The following is a 20319-nucleotide window of genomic DNA, read 5'->3' on the forward strand; positions in this document are numbered from 1 at the left end:
ACACTGCCCACAGGCTGCCTCTGCTGCTTCAAGAACTCCCCAGACCAACTTGAAACAATTCTGTGGTCTGGAAAAATTCACTTCCAGGAAGTCTTCTTTCACCAAAATGTAGCATGACCAAATCCACATAATTCTTGATATTGGAGGTAATTTGGGGAAGAGGTCGTGAATAACCCCAAACATGATGAAATCCACTTTCCATTATCTGGTGGGTGTAAGTGTGGTTAAAAAGCAACCAGGGACTGGGCACAGTGACTGATGCCTGTAATCCTAGCACTTTGGGAGGCTGAGGTGGGAGGATCGCATGAGGCCAGGAGTTTGAGACCAGCCTAAGCAAGAACCAGGCCCAGTCTCTACAAAAAATAGAAACATTGGCCAAGTGTGGTGGTGCACGCCTGTGGTACCAGCTACTCAGGAGGCTGTGGCAGGAGAATCGCTTGAGCCAAGGAGTTTGGGGTTACAGTGAGCTGTGATGGCACCACTGCACTCTAGCCCAGGTGACAGGAGGAAACCCTGTCTCAAGAAAAAGAAAAAGCAACCACAACCAGGTAAAAAGGCAACCCAGAGAATAAGGGAGAATATTTGGAAATCAAATATCTGATGAGCTTAATATCCAGAATATACAGAGAACTAAAATGTGACCCCCAAAAATCCTGATTCAAAAATGGGCAAAGGACTTGAACAGATATTTCTCAAAAGAGGATATAAAAATGGCCAAGTGCATAAAAAGTCCTCCACATCACTAATCATTAGGGAAATGCACATCAAAATGACAAGGAGATACTACCTCAAACCCATTAGGATTGCTACTATTTAAAAAAAAAAACTAGAAAATAACAAGTGTTGGTGAGGATGTGGAGAAATTGGAACCCTTACACATTCTTGGAGGGAATGTAAAATGGTACAGCTGCTGTGAAAATAGTATGACAGTTCCTAAAAAACCTAAAAATGGAATTACCATATGATCCAGCAATTCTACTTTGGTATATACCCAAAAGAATTGAAAGCAGGGTCTTGTAGAGATATTTATACACTCATGTTTATAGCAGTATCATTTACAGCAGCTAAAACATGGAGGCAACCCAAGTGTCCATTGACAGATGAATGGATAAAGAAAATGTGGTATATATTCGTACAGTGGAATATTACCCAGCCTTAAAAAGAAAGAAAATTCTGGCACAGATGAACCTTGAGGACATTATGCTAAGTGAAATACGCCTGTCATATACTGACAAATACTGTATGATTCCACTTACATTTGGTAGAGTAGTTAACATCATAGAGACAGAAAGTAGAACTGTGCATTGCCAGGGATTGGGAGCTGAGGGGAGGTGAGGATGGGGAGTGAATGTGTAATGAATATGGAGTTTGAGTTGGAGAAGGTGAAAAGAGTTATGGAGAGGGATGGTGGTGCACAGCATTATGAGTATTTTAATACTACGGAACTGTACACTTAAAAGTGATTAAGATGGTAAATTTTAGGTCATGTGCATTTTACTTCAGTAACAATAATTGGGAGGGGGGTGGATAGGCAACCAGGATCTGGAATGGCTCCCTTCCTTGGGGAAGCTAATCATTGCTGCTTCTTGCTGTTCCCAATCCCCCTTCCACCTCCGAAGCCCAAGGACCTCCCAACCATCTCTCTACTCCAAGCCCCCTCTGAGGGCATGTCCCAGGGCTGGGACACCTGGGAAGGGAGGGGACGCAGGGCGTTGTGAGCAGGCTGACATGATCTGCTCTGGGGCAGGTGCTAAACTCAGCCGAAAGGCTACACCATGTTCTCCCATCCTTGGGAGAAGAGAATGGGGGCAGGAGAGCAAGGAGGAACATCAGCCTAACTCCAACCAGCAGCCCTAGTTAATCCTCAAGCCAAATAATCTGATACTTAGTACCTGTCCTTTTATGAGTGTTGCTACAATAGTTACTTTAAGTCCTTTATAACCAGCTACACTTAGGGGCAGCATGACACATGGAAAGGGCGTCCGATCGAGTGACAGAGACAAGGTTCAGACACTTAATGTGTGACCTTGGACCAGTTGCTGGTTTTTCAGAGTCTCAGCTGTGTGTCTTCTGTGAGATGAGATTGGTGACACCTGCCAAGCTAATTCATGGAATGCTTGTGATAGTCAGATGTGAAAATGCTTGGAAATACTAGGGGAATGTGGAGATGGAAGTGCCAGGTTAATGGAAGGACCCCCATTTTCACTGCTGTGGTTCTGCTCCTTAAGTTCCTAAGAACTGGTCGCCACGAGTTGAAAGGTCACCTCTCTCTGTCCTGCTCATACTTGAAGAGTAGGCTTTATACTGGACCCCAATGTCACCTTGTGATTGCTTTTAAAAAGTGACATATTTTGTTAACCAGTAAGGTGTTACTGGTCATATCTGTTTTGCTTTATCTTAGGGATGAGTTGATTATTATTATCACAGTAAATAGCCGAGAATGATTCAATTTAGGAAAATAATGGGAAGGTTTTGCTCATTTTTTGTAGGATAATTTTGCCATAATCCCCACAGATAAAGTAGTGGTTTCTTTAAAACATGCCAGTTCAGGGTCACGGATCTGCACTTTTAAAGCCTACAATTGATTGTTTAGTGCGGAAATTGTATTCAAGTAAAGCACATCAGCATGCAGATCTACAATGTGGCCATTTTCATCCAGATTGAATATTATTAACCAGCCCAAGGGATATGATGTAATTAAGATTTTAAACAGCTTACTTTTGTCTACTGTGAGGAGTATAACACCAATATTTAAAGTGGCTTACTGGTTCCAATAATGGGAAGATGGCCCAATGTGCCAATAACCACACATTTTAGGTGCAATGAAAGGGTTTGACATTTCTCCACAGATCCAAGACATTTATAAGGGCAGAGATTAGAACTTGAAGCAAATAAGGGTATGTTCAGATTCCAGGAAAATCACGTTTCTTCCTGAATGATGGCAGATTTCCATCTCATTACCTACTCATTCATGCTAATATCTTCTTGCCTGGGTTTGGAAACAAAGACCAAGTAGGGACAGATGAAGCGCTTGTTGAGGGTTTATGCTTTTGCCTAATTAAAACTATTGGCTTTACGGCCTTTTAATGTAGCCTAGTTGGAAGGGAGAACAACTCGGAGCTTGCATCCACTTGAGAAAGTTTGCAAGGCCTCCGTCTGCCTTTCAAAGAACTGGTAAAGCTCATCTCTGGTGGGATCTTTATTCCAGTGTAATTCCATGATAACTGTTCTTAGGCGAGACAAGATGGTCACCTTTTCTGTCTTACCCACACCAATTTTTTTTTTTTTTAAAAAAAGACAAAGTTCTCCATTTCTCCCAGGAGAAGTTAGTAAAAGGATCCATTGCAGAGCTGCACCACCTTAAGCCAGACACCCGGCAGGCTAGGTTGGTGCCACGGCTCATTTAAGCTGGCCGTATTTTCAGGTGTACCATATGTATTTAGTACATCATTTGATAATGCTAAAAAAATATTAAAGCAGTGTGAGACTAAAGGAGAAAGAAGATGAATGTTAGCATTCCCCTGGGGTTCATGGGTGAAGGAATTAACACAGCGTGGCACTCTACCCTAGCTGTGTTTGTTTCCATGGCAACAGCTACGTACATGTTTCAGACTATCTACAGTGACACAGTTGCAGAAATAGTAGCTTGCAGGTTTCTGATATCGCACCAGTGGACAGGCGGCACGCACTATATTAAGTAAATGTAAAAGAATTTAAAATATACCTCTGGATTCAGATGTGTATTAGCTCAGCCGAGCGATGTATCGGGGTTGCGGCATTCCCCTCCTGCACGACCAGCAAAATCTGGGCAAAGTTGAAAGTTGCAAGATTCCAGTCAAACAATTGTCCTTGCTTGGGTAAATATCATCAAATGAGACAAATGTGAGTGAGTTACAAAGGTAAGAAAATGGCCTTGGCAGATGACATGTTGAAGAAAGATATTGTCAGTGAAGCTAATTTTTTGGAGGTGGGGGGGGTGGGTAGTGGTGGGTAAGGAATGAAAAGCTTTGGTTGAAAATAGCTGAGTCTTAAAGCAAATCTAATGTGCAACAGAATCTTTTAACAGCTGCTGAGTTTATGGCAACTAAGGTCTTTGAATGTATCGTTGTAGAAATTGCTTTTATATAAAAATGATCAGGTGAGGAGCAGAGAGGTTGATTAGGTGTGCAGTTAGAGGGAAATTGGGGCTCCATTGTCTTTTCTGAATGCTTATGTAAATACCTCTCTTGTCTCCAGGATGACCCTGGCTTGTCTTTGACATTTGCTGCTACTTTTTAGTAGGATTTGCTGATATCTGTGTTTATGTTCTGCCGCCACATTGTAGCCTTACATGACTTCAGCGTTGGTTAGGAAGCAACCAAGTAAAGACGATAGACTTTGTAAGTGTGTGACTTTGCAACCAAATTGTACAGTAATTTAGGAGGAGTGTTCAAATGGGTATTTATTTGCGTGCTAGATCCCTACTTTTGAATAGCAGCCTAGGTATTAGGTTAATGGATTTCAATGTGCGCATTATGATTGTGGGAGCTTTCAAGTATGTTGTAGTTCAATTTATACTGAGTTTTTAATGTCAAAATATTTTTATTTGTGCCCATTATTCAGTTTAAGCCTACATTTACCTTATAGTTTTATTATTCATGTATCAGTGAAGAGAATGTAAAATGGCATGGTAATTTAAGCTAATCTATTCATTTGAAGCAAATTAGTTTTCTGACCATAGGTGGACTTTTACAAAAAGTGATGCATACAACTCTTTTGGTCTCTGTGAGACTATGTTTTTATGTGCACAGGGAACTACCTACAGCACCTACTGCATATTATTCTTCGTAGTAATTATTTGATTAGATGTTAAAAGAATACCTCTGGGAGGCTCAGAGCTTCTGAACACCTGGGCATGTGGAGGGCTGGGATAGCTTTTGAATTATGCATCAGGGACTTGAACCCTGGAATGTTCGACACCCCAGTGGATAGATACGATGTACCTTTCTAAATAAGGTGATCCAAAATGAAGCTCATGTTGAAGCTTCCTGTTTATGCTCATGTGTAGAGTCTGAGCAACCCAGAGAGGGGAAGTGAAGCTTGTGTCTTCTATGGGCAATTTTTTTTTTTCTTTTTGAGACACAGTGTCACTCTGTTGCCCAGGCTAGAGTGCTGCGGTGTCAGCTTAGCTCACAGCAACCTCAAACTCCGGGCTCAAGTGATCCTCCTGTCTCAGCCTCCCGAGTAGCTGGGACTACAGGTGCTCGCCACAATGCCCAGCTAATTTTTTGTTTCTATTCTTAGTTGCCCAGCTTATTTTTTCTATTTTTAGTGGAGAGGGGGGTCTCGCTCTTGCTCAGGCTGGTCTTGAACCCCCTGATCTTTTTTTTTTTTTTTTTTTTTTTTGAGACAGAGTCTCGCTTTCTTGCCCAGGCTAGAGTGAGTGCCGTGGCGTCAGCCTCGCTCACAGCAACCTCAGACTTCTGGGCTCAAGCAATCCTCCTGCCTCAGCCTCCCGAGTAGCTGGGACTACAGGCACGAGCCACCATGCCCGGCTGATTTTATATTATAGATATTAGTTGGCCAATTAATTTCTTTCTATTTTTATGGTAGAGACGGGGTCTCGCTCAGGCTGGTTTTGAACTCCTGACCTTGAGCAATCCGCCCGCCTCGGCCTCCCAGAGTGCTAGGATTACAGGCGTGAGCCACCGTGCCCGGCCTAACCCCCTGATCTTGAGCGATCCTCCCAACTTGGCCTCCCAGAGTGCTAGGATTACAGGCGTGAGCCACCGCACCTCGTCTATGGGCAATTTTTTAAATGGTGGCTCATATCAAAGGCAGCTCCTTTCATGGAAGATGAACCCCTCTGCCCACTCCCACCCTCGATTTGGTGGAGTTTCAAAACACCAGCTCATCTTTGGGGCTGACGGGAGGCAGCTTTGCAGCCCCCATTCCCCAGGCCTGGCTTACCTGGTACAGGCCCCACCTATCCTGGTGGGCAGCTTCTTCCTGTGGTAGCTGCATCACGCTCCCTGCACTTGCCCTCCCAAGGCCAAGGGACCAAATACCATTGGTATGAGAGTTCACATGACGTTCTGTTATTGCATTTGAGAGACCCTGGAAACCTTGAGCTCATTGGCCTGGGACTCTGCAACTGGAAATCAAAAGCATTTCAGTGAACAACTCGGATGACTAGTTCAACTTTTGTCTGTTTGGGAATGCTAGAGCAGGCCCTTCCAACAGCTGGAATGTTTGTGTATTTTTTTTTTTCATCATCCAGAAGTATATTTTCCAATGTAGAAACAAACCAAAACAAAACACCAGCCTATGTCATGTTATCGTAACTCTTTCGTAAGAATAGAAAAACACATGAACCTAAATGTAAAGCTCCAGGCCCAGCCAGTCGCTGGAATGTCAAATCTTGGCAGTACTTATAGGAAAGTTCATTGCTTCCATTCAAAGGGCCAGGAAATTGATTTAGAAAAAAAAAAAAAAAACTAATTTGAGAGATTCCCAAATAGTGGCAGTGTGGAATGAGTAAGAGAAAAATGAAGGGACAGACTGATCTTATTCCCAGTCTTAAATGGTAATAGAATTGTCAGAATAAACTTCCCGAGGCAGAGCTCATTTGGAGTCTCTACTGCCCCGTAACTTCTGAAGGTTGGGGGTGACCACCGGCTAGCAGTCAGGGCTTGCCACCATTAGTCCCTTTCCAGTCCCCTCGCACTACGTCCTCCCTTCCTTGGCCTCCTGTGCCCTGCCCTAGGGTCCCGAATGCTGTGTCCCAACCACACTTGGAAGCTCCTAAGCCTTTGCCCTTGTGATTGCCTCTGTCGGCTGCCTTTGTTCCCATAGCTACTTTGCAAGGCCCAGCTTAAATGACAGTTCCTCCAGAAAACCTTGCAGATCTCCCCTTCTCACTGGAATGGTTTCTCCACCCTCCATGTTTTTAGAACTGCTTCTTTGTGTTTGATGATAGCACGTATTTCATTCTATTAACATGAGCTGGGTATCTCCTTAACCAAGATGTAAGCGTATTAAAGACAAGGGGCGTGACTTTGTAGGGTTTGCCATAAGTAGAACGATGCTGTGATCAAACTGTTGTATCTAAATGAATTCTTAAAACTCTTTAAAGATATATATTGTTGAGCAGTCTTCAAATGCTTATGTTCTTTGCTTGAAGAGAGTGCATTGGCTACCGAGGTTCCTACGGCATCTGCGTCTGCCACAGCACCTGGACCACGTCAGCCTCTGTCAAATGCTTTCAAACCTCCTGCTACCGTGTTTCCCCCAAAATAAGACAGGGTCTTATATTTATTTTTCCTCAAGAAGACACCCTACGGCTTATTTTCAGGGGATGTGTTATTTTTTTTAAGTACGGTACAACAATCTACATTTATTCAAATATAGTTAAGTCATCTTCTTCTGGAACATCATCATAACTCTCCAAACCCCGAATTCCATCTTGAATTTCTTGCGACTCTATTTCCTTTAGAACCACTGGCCCTAATCTCTCATGTCGAGCAATAGAGCTCTCATGGGGCAGATGAGAAGGGCTGCTCGTCTTCTTTACTGCTCTAAGACGAAATGCATGGGTTGTGCAGACACACCGCATAGCCACGCCCATCACTAGGTCTTATTTTCAGGGTAGGGCTTATATTGTACAAATGCTTAGAAATCCTGCTAGGGCTTATTTTATGGGTAGGTCTTATTTTTCGGGAAACACAGTATTTGGCATTGGCCAAACACAGTAACCAGGTGAATGGGTGATTTTTTTTCATATTAGAGAATCATAAGATTTTAGAGCCAGAAGGGACCTTAGAGAGTTAAACTCCTGTTACACAGGAGGGAATTTTGAACCTCAGTGGTTAATGGTTAAGAGACTTTTCCAAGGCCACATGGTCGGTAAGCGCCCCCAGTGTGTGACTACCGACGATATCGCTACACGGTCCTGTGTGCAGAGCCGTCCTGGCAGTGGCTTTGGGTTCCACTTAACGCATCACCGATCGGGGGTCCCTTCTCCCCGGTTTGGATTGGCTCGCTTTCTAACGTAAACACTGCCGTCCAGCGACAATCCCATTAACCACTCCTTACTCAAGGCTGCTATCCCTGGGATGGAATTAAAAACAAAAGTGGCCTGAGAGTTGAGCTCAGGGGAACTGGGAGCTAAGCTAACAATTCATTAGCCATCGCTGCGCTGTGGAAACGGCAGCTGCTGAATTCGGTCAAGTTCAGACCCTTAAAAAGAGTGGAAAAAAGAAAGCACATACTTTCCAGTGCGCACCGCACAGTCGGGCCAGCTGGGCGCAGCACCGTGGCGGAAAGATCTCTGCAGCTTCAGAAATCCGAGCCCCCGACCTTGCAGACAGGGAGGGAGGGGAGTGTGGCTGTACCTGATTTTTTTTTTTTTTTTTTTGAGACAGAGTCTCACTCTGTTGCCCAGGCTAGAGTGAGTGCTGTGGCATCAGCCTAGCTCACAGCAACCTCAAACTCCTGGGCTCAAGCAATCCTGCTGCCTCAGCCTCCCGAGTAGCTGGGTAACAGGCATGCGCCACCATGCCCGGCTAATTTATTCTATATGTATTAGTTGGCCAATTAATTTCTTTCTATTTATAGTAGAGACGGGGTCTCGCTCTTGCTCAGGCTGGTTTCGAACCCCTGATCTTGAGTAATCCGCCCGCCTCGGCCTCTCAGAGTGCTAGGATTATAGGCGTGAGCCACCTCGCCCGGCCCATAAAGTATCGGGCTGTACCTGATTTGGCCTTACGTTTCTGAGCTCGCTCCTGCCTGCAGTCATGTCCGACACGGCCCCTACCTGACGTTCATGAGGACCTAAAGAAGGAACCAGCCCTCCAAGGTGACATAGGAGCAAGCCGTCTCAAGACAGGGGTGCGTGTGTGTTTGCATGTGCAAGAGGCTTATGACTGAGGCTGTCAGGCTTTTTAAGAGGAGCCCTTGGTTTCTAGGTAAACGTCGTGAGCTTCCTTTTGCCCAGAGTTAGCCTGTTAAGGCCAGAAAGCACAAGTCAGGTTGCCGAGTTGGAAGCCTGATTCATCTCTCTTCCGGTTACATATGGAAATAAATTAGTAAATGGTTCATCTGGGACTGCACTACTGCAGAGGTGATCAATTATCGGCGTCCTGTGTGTCGCTGTTGCTGAAGACTGAGTTGTGCTCAGCAGGAGCTGCTGAAAGATAACCGGATGCTCTGTCCTGGTCAGAGGAGTAACATTTTAAAAAAAGAAAAATTTACAAGTAAAAGGTTTTACCTTGAAATGTTTCTTGGGAGAGCGGTTTGGTTGATGCCAAGTCTGTTCCTCAGAACTGCTGTCTCTGCAAATATTTTAAGAGGAGAGTGTCAAGGGCATCAGAAACATTTCACGTTTATATTTTCAAAGGCCAGTCACGTGACAAGTGTTCATGAGCACCCCAAAGTCTCAGTGACGGGCATAATTCCGTGCCGCTGGGTAGTTTTGCACTTTATCATTTTCACAGCAACTTGGCCTCTGCTTTCTTACTTAAATTTCAAAGAAGGTGGGGCAGGCCCACCTTGATAGATGGAAAACTGATATTCAGGGTCTCGAGGGCGTGGCCCTAGTGACTCAGGCAGAGCTGAGATGAGCAGATAGTAAGTCCCCAATCCAGCGTCCTTCCAATCGGAGCCTTGGTATGCCATCCAAAACAGTTTCCACACCCTCCATTCACCTCCCCACAGCAGGAATTAAAACCTTCTATTTATGTCTGCTTTCTAGAAGCAAAAGCCATACCTTCTTGGTCATGAAAGGAATTTTTTTCCGTAATCGGAGATGGGGGGTATTAATTTAACCTTTTTTGTGACTAAGTCACACCGTAACCAACTTGAGGCACAGCATCTTACAAAGCTAAAATCAGAGATGTCCTCAGGGGCTGTTGAGGTGTGGTAACATTTTGCCCTTTTGCAGGATGGCCCGAGGCTACTGCGACTTTCAGATTCTTGTGCCTACTTTAAAATTTTTTTGTGTGTTCTTCCTCCTGGGCAAACCTTCAGCCGTTCATCCTTGAAGCCGCTGAGGTTCTCCCCTGGGGAAAATGCTGTGCAGAAAGTACAGAAAAGTAAATTGGATGTAGACATCTTTAAGCCACCTAGTTTATCGGACATTAATTTCTAAACATAAGCCATGGGTGCCGGCTAGGTAGTTTTTACATAAGAAAGAGGAGCCCCTAGTAGCTTTTACCCGTCTGTATTTGGAAGTAACCTTGCCTCACCCAGATCACCTTCAAGTTTCTCATGTATCAGCCAGACCCAGTTGCTCCGTGCCCCTAAATGGCCCTCCTGCTCCCTCACCACCACCACCACCACCCCCCTTTCGTTTTGCTGTTATTTGTTTCTTCCCATCAAAGTCCTTTCCCCATCCCAAGGCCTGTTATTATTGTCATTGCCTTCAGGATGCTGTCCCTTACTGGCGTCCCCACCCCTCCCCTAACTAGAAACAAATGTCTCCTCTGAAACCCCTCTAACCACTAGAAGAAATGACACAGTTTGTCTCTGTTGCTTGTGCAGCACTTCTTGAGAGCAGGAACTTCATCATCTTTCTTCTCTCTCTGGCCCTCCCTGGCCCCTAGCATAATGTTTTGTCCTTGACTGGAGCTTAAACGTGGAGTAGGGTAGTTTTATTTTATAACAATAGAACAATTATATTACAATGGGTGGATAAATGAATGACCTAAGGTGTGTCAGAATCACATGGAGGGCTTGTTGAAACACAGATTTCTGGCCCCACCTCCAGATACAGTAGATTTGGGGTTAGGGTCAAGAATTTGCAAACTCTCAGGTGATACTGACGCTGCTATTCCAGGGACTGCAGTTTGAGAACCACTGTTCTTTGAGTATATTTCCTGACATTTTCACACTAAAGCTCTTAGGACAATACCATTCTTTTCATTAGAGAGTTTATTCATTTGTCATCCCTGAGACCTGGGCTAAAAAAGTAGCTCCCATCAGAAATTATTATGCAATCTATCTCATGTACCAGCTTCCCTATTTTGCAAGATTATTGGTTCATTGTGCCCCGATAATTTGCAGCCCATTTAGTGAGTCCTCAGGACGAGAGCCTGAGGAATTTCATTTTACGACAGCAAGATAGAGAGGTGTGGACTTTGCGGGCTGGTACTTGGTCTACCCCGTGGGTCAAGGCTGGTCTGTGGGGTGGAACGCCGGCCTCGAATGTTCGTTGGAGCTCTGATGATTTCCCTTTATAGAGACAAGTGTTTGAGCAGCAGCTATAGGAAGAGAAAATAATCTCAGTGTCAGTTGCGGTAAAATAAATGAATCCCACAATGTCTATGGCGTGTATTTTCAAATTTCTGGGTCCTCGTATGCCCCGCGAGGCAGTTTCAAAAACACTCCATCATGAAAGACTCAGCCTTTTATTAACGATCCAAGAAAGAAAGAGGTACTGTCACAATTGGCTTTTTCACTGAAGTGCGTCATTTTCTAGAGTCAGGCCAGAGATGACAGCCATGGTGGGTGCGAGGGCTCTTTGCTGCTTCTGCCTGGGTTCTGACTTCCAACTGCTCTTCCCTGCCAGCCTCGAGGAGACCAGCGTGATCATGGGGGCCCCTCTGTCGTGTCTGTGACGGAGCGATGCTGACCTCGGTTTCCTGGACCCATTCCGACTCAGGTAATCACACGGCCTTCCCCAGCTCGCCACACCTTGCCTAGATTGCATCCCATACATGAAATGCCAAAGCTATATTTAAATGCAAATGCCAAATTGATTGTTTCTCCATCAACTCGGACCCTCTCCGCCTTCTCCCAATCTTCTTAATGATCAATTTGTGCAGCTGATCAGACTTGACAATGTGGTCAATCCAATTTAGGCATTAAGATGATTGAAAACATTGAATCACATCTTTATTTAAAATTCTGGTGAGAGTTGGAGACACACAAAGCCACCGGGAACATTTGCTGGGAGTTTTCATGTAGAAACCCACTTCTACTGTCATAGTGCCCCTAAATTATTTTCTTTCTCAGAAACTCATAGTTTTCCTTAAGTGTATTAATCTTTCTAGTGATGTACCTTGTAGTTGAGCTCACTAAATACTATTGGGTATCTGTTATGTGTCCCCCTGTTCTCAGGGAGCTCACAGTTTAGTCAAAGGGCCGGGGCTCACTCACAAGAGAATGGCTGATGGTGGCGCCAGGCTTAGGACCAGGTCCTAGTTCTAATGGCAGTTCTCTGGTTCAAGGAATGGAGAGACTTTGAGGATGGCGATTGAAATAATTAGGGAGGAATCCATGGACCAGAAAGGGCCTCAGCTGGGCTTTGTTACTGTGCATCGATTAGCCAGGCAGAGGGCCGAGGGGTAGCATGGCGCCTTGACAAGAAGGTGGGAATGAGCCCACTGTGAGCCTGGGCAGAGGGGGGCCTGGCTGCCCAGGTTTGAAGGACCCCGATCCCTTGTCCCACCCAGAGCCAGACTCCCTCTCAGGGGTCCCTTATGCATCCTGGAGTAGAACCAGTTAGGGAGGCCCCACCTGCCCTGTCACCAAGGGGCCTTTGCTGGCAATGTCCTTCTGGGGACAGTGGTCACTGCTGCTCTGCCCTGGCTGGGATTCCCACTGCTCTGGGCCTGGCCTGTTTCTACTTGTCTACCTGATTATCTACTCTTCTCTTACACATCTGCCATCCTCCCCTCTGAGCTCTGCCTGGCTTTTGTGGCTTGTCAAGGCCCGGGGATGAGGCAGAGGCTTTGTGAGGTCAGTACCTGGTGATTCACAATTTGCAATTCTGAGAAGTGGAGTTGAAGGGAAGACACATAAGCCAAGAACGTGAGTTTGTAAGGTGACACTGGGAGCAGATTCAAGAGAGTTCTGAAAGCCAGAATTCAGGGAGGGTCTCAGGGCTGAAGCTGGGGCGGCAGACAGGGGTGGGGAGCCCAGGGCCCTGGTTCAGTCGGGGATAGCACAGCAAGTCCTGCCACCCCTGGCTCTTTTCCCGCTCAGCCTTTTATCGAGTTGGATAAAGTAATGTGGCTTGTGCTGCCCTGGGTCTTAAAGGTACTGCTGAGAGTTGCCAGGCAAGGCTCTTGCTCGTCCTGTTGGGCCAAGCCCTGGCCACACGCCACCTGCCTTAGCATGCTCTGTGTGCAGGGGCTGAGGCCCTCGCAAACTGTGGAGCTCGGGCCTTCTGGAATCAGCCCTGGGTCACCAGCCACCAGGAAGTGGAAGAACTAGAACAACAGTATTTGTGTTCTCCTGCCACTGCGATAATTGCCTAATACGTTGTCGCCACCCACCCCCCAAGCCTGGGCCAGGGGTCAGTAAACTACAGAGTGCCCATGGGCCAAGTACAGCCCCTGCCTGTTTGTGTACCACAAACTAGCTAAGAATGGTGTTTACATGTTTAAATGGTTGGAAAAAATTTAAGAAAGAATAAGATTTTGTACCTTATGAAATTTGTATTCAAATTTCACTGTCCCCGAATAAAGTTTTATTGGGACAGAGCCATGTTCATTCATTTCTGGATTATCCATGGCTGTTTTGGCCCTTGCAGTGGCAGAGCTGAATGGGTACAATGGAGACCATGAAATGCTTGCTCTATGGCGTTTTAAAGAAAAACTTTGCCAGTCCCTGGCCTAAGCAATTTATTGTGTGACCCAAGTGTTTGCAAAACTTGATGTATGGAGCTTTTCCCCCATTAAGAAAATAAGATTGGTGGATGAGTAGGATTAGAATAGGGAAGAGAGGGAGAAATGGATTTTCTAGGTTGAGATAGCAAACTAGTCACACTGTACTTGGATTTTTCCATTCGTCCCTTTAAGTTTCAATTAAATCTAGATGTGACATCAAGGCAATTTCATCTTAGGATTGTCTTTAAAATGAGGCATTCAGACTTTGTGGTTTAACCTACATATTGTAAAAAATCAGCACCAAATTAAAACAAACCTTACATTATGGAACTTTTTTATTTTTACTTGGCTCTAGGTATGAGCTATTTTATTTTAAACCAAATAAATATTTCATTGTAAATCAAGTTAAACATTGAAGGCTTACCATAAGTAAGCTATGGCATTCAGTCTTGGATATGTTTTTTCCCATTCTGGTAGGATTATATGATACTGTTGAATAAAAACTATAGTAGAAGTTGGCAATGTAGGTTCTGGTCTTACTAACTGGCTGAGCCAGGGCAGGCTGTGGTATACAAGGGTGAAACGTACACCCCAGATCTTGGGGGCTTAGTACAACAGAAGTTTCTCACTTGCCCAGAGTTGGATTGGGCCAGCGTATCTCTCCTCCATCCAGTGTTTGAGGTTCTGGGCATCTTCCATCTTGTGATACCTACATCTCAAAACACGGCTTCCTGATTGCTGCAGCCTATGAGGAAAAGGGTTGAGAACTCACAGCCATTCTTAAGTGCCTTAGACTAGAAGTGACTCAGGATACTTCCACGCCCATAGTCGATTGGCCAGAACTAGTCACATGACCCTGCCTCTCTGCCAGCAGGCTCACAGGGTTCTTGGAGTCCCCACCGCCCTGCCACACTGGGTCACTGTGGGAAAGTTTATACTTTTCTGTGCCTTTGTTTCCTCATTAGTAAAGGGTAATTAATCCAGTCCTACATTTTCCCACATAACTTTATGAAAAGTTCAAATAAGAGGTATGAAAACTTTAAAAGGTATAATGAATTGTAAAATAGGTAAGATATAATGGTTACCAAAAAATTCATTTCTTTATCGAATCTTGACACAGGGTTGTCACACAGGTCCCAGTGTGCCTGGGACAGTCCTGGCACATGCCAATGCACAGGACATGATTATTACACGGTTCTCTCTTTCACACCGGAGATGTCCTGGGTATGATCGCCCTGGTTTGACCCCAGTCGTCACCCTTTAAGGTTAATGGTAGCTACTGTTTCTTGAGCCTTTTCTAAGACTCAGACATTGCTCTAAGATTTTTTCCTGCATTGCTTCATTTAATCCCCAGAAGAAGCTTACAAGGTAGGTACACATAATCTCTTCATTGTAAGGTGAGGTAACAGAGGCACAGAAAGATTTGGCTTTTTTTTTTTTTTTTTTTTTGAGACAGAGTCTCGCTTTGTTGCCCAGAGCTAGAGTGAGTGCCGTGGCGGCAGCCTAGCTCACAGCAACCTCAAACTCCTGGGCCCAAGTGATCCTTCTGCCTCAGCCTCCCAAGTAGCTGGGACTACAGGCATGTGCCACCATGCCCAGCTAATTTTTTTTTTATATATATGTTAGGTGGCCAATTAATTTCTTTCTATTTATAGTAGAGACGGGGTCTTGCTCAGGCTGGTTTCGAACTCCAGACCACGAGCAACCCGCCTGCCTCAGCCTCCCAGAGTGCTAGGATTACAGGCGTGAGCCACTGCGCCCGGCCAGAAAGGTTTGGTTTTTTCACAATCACATCGCTAAGCAAGTGGCTTTGACTTGGCTTGTTGATTTGAACCCAGTCTGTACACTCTGTGCTCTTAAGCACTCCATGGGGCTGCCTTGCTCCACCTTTGCAAATATTGCACCCTTGACCACATGGGGCCCAACTTTCTTGACGTAGGCCTGAGAATCTGTTCTCAGACCACACATTAGTAGGAAGTTACAGCCCTGAGCGGTGAGTCCAGCCCTTGGTGACATCAATGAGAAGGCAAGGCTCAGAGTCAGCGTGTGATTCTCCAGAGCAGGGGTCCTCAAACTTTTTAAACAGGGGGCCAGTTCACTGTCCCTCAGACTGTTGGAGGGCTGGACTATAGTTTAAAAAAAACTATGAACAAATTCCTATGCACACGGCACATATCTTATTTTGAAATAAAAAAAACAAACGCACAAGAACACCCGCATGTGGCCTGCGGGCCGTAGTTTGAGGACACCTGCTTTAGAGCCAGCAAGTGGAAGACCCCGGGCTGAATGCATGATTCCTGGCTTCCTGTTCAGTCCCTTCCCACCTTCCTCTACCCTGACGTTGACAAGTACAGCCTGTTTTAAAACTGGGCACTGTATTTCACATAGAGAGAAATGATTTGATTTTGCAATGTAGGGTGGAGTAAAACTCTAGCCAGTGAAGACTTGCCATGTGCTCTGCAGTTAATCCAAACAGGCACCTTCCCAACACAAACAGCCAGAAGAAACTGAGTTCAGGGAGTTTATTTGCAAATTTGTTTATTTATTAATTTTTTAAAAAAAGCTGAGCCACAATCAAAGAACAGTTTGACTGTGGAATATTATCAAACAAAAAGCCATCTACTCATGCGGCTGTATTGTGACATCCCTAGTTCCTGGCCTTCCTAATGAGTGTTTAAAACCCAACACACGAAATCAAAGAGAATGGTCGCCGAAAAATGAACCCAACGTGGCCCAGTCATCTACCGCATGGCTTGCTTCAAGAAACCCACCCCCCGGAAAATTATATATGTGGTTTCTAAATGTACAAAGGAAGCTAAAGGAATTCCATTATGAAAGAAAAATTAGATGGAAATTTCGAATCCTGTCTCATAAACAATATAGGAATAACTTTAAAATATTCTGCTTTAAGCATGCATTTAATTTGTGCTCTGGGAACCAAATAATGTTGCCAAGATAAAACATTCTAATAATGATTTATGTAAATTTATTTGTACAAAGTAATGGTGTAGTTGCCTATAGCAAATTGCTTGGAATATGAAATGACATTTATGAGCTCTTTTTTTTTTCCCTCTGAATGAATACAATGGAGAAAATGAGAGACTCCAGGAAGGAAAAAAGAAATTCACGTCCTTCAAAATGGAGTCTGATGCCTTGAGTGTCAGAGATAGCCGGACAGGCTACAGGGTGTCAACAGTCAACAAACTCAATTCACTAGGGTTTCCTGTGATGTTCTCATTATTAAAGTTGTTTTTAAGGACCAGAGAGTCTTAGAAGGCTAGAACCCCGTATTTCAGGGATCATAAACAGCTCGGACACCAAAGCTTTTTCAAAATTGCCAGTGACAAATCCTGTTCTTACAGTCCGCTGATGGGGAGCTTACAACATGGGCTGCAGACAGGCCAAATGTAATTAAAAATGGGGCAATTAATCTCCGTTCCTAGTTACTTAATCCAAGGAAAGTTATGCTTGAGTCATAAGTGGGGCCCGCGTATTAAAAGATAAAACAAAACAAAAAAATTCTCCCAAGGCCTGATTCATAGACCCACAGGGAGTTTTCCTATTGGCCGCCCAGTTAGCACCTTGGATAATGGCTCTAGGTGTTTCCCGGAAACATTTAATTAAATGGAAATCCCCGTATATGTGACAGAATCCAGAAACTCTGGATGCAGGCTTTGTCCTCGTAAAATGCCCAGTAGAATTTTTCGTGAGCTGTACTATTTGGGAAAAGTATGATGTGAACATGTTCGTTTTAGAAGGCATTTCATTTTTTTTTTTTTTCCACAAAGAATTTTTACTGCCCCACTTGGTTGTCCCAAGCATTTTGTGAGGTAGGTAAGAGTTTGTATTCTAAATATAGGGAAACTGGCCGGGCACGGTGGCTCACGCCTGTAATCCTAGCACTCTGGGAGGCCGAGGCAGGAGGATTGCTCGAGGTCAGGAGTTCAAAACCAGCCTGAGCAAGAGCGAGACCCCATCTCTACTATAAATAGAAATAAATTAATTGACCAACTAATATATAGAGAAAAAATTAGCCAGGCATGGTGGCGCATGCCTGTAGTCCCAGCTACTCGGGAGGCTGAGGCAGGAGGATTGCTTGAGAAATTGCAAGCCCAGGAGATTGAGGTTGCTGTGAGCTAGGCTGACGCCATGGCACTCACTCTAGCCTGGGCAACAAAGCGAGACTTTGTCTCAGGAAAATAAATAAATAAATAAATAAATATAGGGAAAATGAGGGACGCAGAGGTCAGGGAGCAAGACATCGGCTGAGTGGGAGGACAGCTTCCATCCCGGTGTTTGTCCCTCTGTCACCAGCAACTGCAGCGGACGAGAGGGCTTTGCGATTCTGGAGAGCTTGTTTTATTGAAAACAAGTGCAGAGTTTTGGCCCTCCTGTGCCATTTTGGAATTGCGCTAACTACCCTGAGAGAAATGGGTTTGTCTAATTGAGCAGAATGACTGTGCAGTTGATTCCTCAGCTACAGTGGGGCCAAGGCCCGAGGGCTGAAGTTAGAGCTCTTCAGGGAGAAGGTATAAAGGCTGAGCAGGACTGTGAAACTGAATGAAACAACACAGGCTTCGAGGAAACAGGGAAGGCCTGTGTTTGCGGCAGGCGGTTCCAGCGCATGTCCCTTCAAAGCTGTAGCTGATGGCGGGGCTGGTTTCAATGAAGTGGCCCAGGACCCCCGGGTGAGGCAGTGGATGCCAGGGGAGACCATCAGCTGTAGTTTCAGACCTCAGCCCTTCCTCTCCTTGGCTGCCTGACTTCGGGCATGATTTCTGAGCTGCGGATTCTTAGAAAATAACGTAAGGTATCTGAGCCTCCATTTCCCCATCTGTAAAATGGGGATAAAGGATATTTACCTTCACACAGGTGGTGTGAGCATTAAACAAAATAATCCTCGTAAAGTACTTGGCACAGTGCTTGGCAGATTGTAAACACTCAGACTATGGCAGCTCTTAAAATGATTAGCCTAGTTGTTATTCCCTAAGAATGTCTGGCCCTGACAATTGAAAGTGAGATTCGAATCTCCCTTTGACTTAAGTGAGAGTTAATCTAAAAGATTTCTAACTCGGTTGTTTTTGTGCACCAAGATAACAAGGTGAGTGGAAGATTTCATTCATCGTTCATTCAACAAACAGCTCTTGGTGTCAAAGACCCTTTGTAAGCTGCAAGAGTGGAAGGGGTGGAGTTCGAGACACAGTCTATTCTTAAGGAATAAGGGAGTTTGGTTATTTCTTGTCTGTTTCAGGATTTTTTTTTCCTCCCATTGTTTTCGTCAACATTATCATGATAGCCATAAAAAATCAACTAGATACCTATTTACACATGGCAAATAAGCAATGTGCGGACCACTTTAATATACATGGTCTTTGTCTTCTAAGGATTCAGAAATTAAGCTGGTCTCAATCCTTGTTTGTTGCTGAAAGCCCAGAGTCTGCGAGTTGATCCCTTAGACCAGTGCTGCTGGCTGGCTGGCTGTCGGGGAGGTTCAGGGCAGGATGAATGGATGGAAAGTCTTTGGTCTCAGGGCCTTTTCTTCCTGGATGTGTTCTTGGCTATTGTAGGTCAGGCCTCCAGGCTGAAAGTGTGAATGCTCCCTTTTGTTAGAATTTATTTCCATTAGAAGCATATACAGGACTTTCTTATCAAGGGTTGAAATGAATCCTACGTAGAATGTGTTGAGGTTTTTTTTTTTTTTTTTTTTTTTTGAGATGGCTATATAACACCCTAGAAGAGGTATTTCACAGAAATTCTCTGCAGGAAGATAAGGAAATGTAAAACATTCTCAAGTAAAAGGAGAAGTAATAATTGTCAGACTGTGGATCCAGTCTGGTCTGCTTCAGTGATTTCTGGACACCCCCTCTGTGCGGAAGGCGCTGCCCGGGCTCACAGTCTACACAGCCGGGGGACAGGCATTCCATAAATATGCACAAATAAGTGTTCAAAGATGAACTTGTCCCCGGTCTAAGGCAAAATGAGAAAAGTGAGCTCGAGATAGTGAGTTTAGTATCCTTATTTGGCAAAACAAAAAGTTGGCAATGTTACCCCTGTCCTGAAACTATTTTTGAAATTTTATTGCTGTGTGAAACCCAGATCCAGGAGGCTCCTGGCCTCGAGTCGCCTCGCCCCTCTCCCTGGCGCTGTCTTCCCCTGGTGGACGTCTGGCAGGCCCCAGCCCTGCAGAGGCGGAGGGCGAGCTGCTGTTCTCAGTCCACACGGAAAATGCGACGTTGGCCTGTTCCCTGTAGCGGGTATATTCCTGCGTCCACGATGGTTTCACTCTGACTCTCGTGTGTGCACGTGAGCTCCCAAAATGGGTATTTGAGCACTAACTGGGGATTGGGTCATTTGGGCCCAAACTCGTAACTGTGCTCATAGCCCATAGCTCATCGAAGCTGGTATCAACATGGCCTTTGGGTGGGAGCCTTTGGGTTCGATCGGGCAGAATCAGGCTCCGAGGAACCCCTGGGCGTCAGAGCAGGGGTGTAGACCCGGGCGTCGGGGGAGGACGAGCTGTTCTGAAGTTGACTCCTATCGAAAGAGAGTGGCGTTCAGATTGGCCCGGTCCGTGGGATAAATGTGTCAGCTCACAGCGAAGGAGGGGAGAGGCTTTTGGAAAGGACATTATTTCACCCCACAGCCCGGCCAGATGACCTGCGGACAGCTGGACTTTTACCTAGCAGGCGGGCCCCGGCACCGGAGGCGTGTGTCTCTGAGATGAACGCGC

General features: G+C 45.2%; 1 protein-coding gene across 6 annotated transcripts in view; it reads left to right on the forward strand.

Annotated features, from left to right (window-relative positions):
- The window catches only part of FOXN3 (forkhead box N3), a 379439-nt gene that overhangs the window by 91540 nt on the left and 267580 nt on the right, over positions 1–20319 (forward strand). For 4 of the 6 annotated variants that reach the window (XM_076003781.1, XM_076003778.1, XM_012773976.3 and 1 more), the window contains exon 2: positions 11546–11638. The gene's annotated coding sequence lies outside the window, so the exon portion shown is untranslated. Of the gene's footprint in view, positions 1–3545; positions 3900–11545; positions 11639–20319 lie in introns of those variants that run through there. The other 2 variants (XM_076003779.1, XM_076003780.1) reach the window with 2 other exon arrangements.

The sequence above is a fragment of the Microcebus murinus genome, chromosome 6 (genome assembly GCF_040939455.1).
Source record: "Microcebus murinus isolate Inina chromosome 6, M.murinus_Inina_mat1.0, whole genome shotgun sequence".
NCBI classification, from domain to species: Eukaryota; Metazoa; Chordata; class Mammalia; order Primates; family Cheirogaleidae; genus Microcebus; species Microcebus murinus.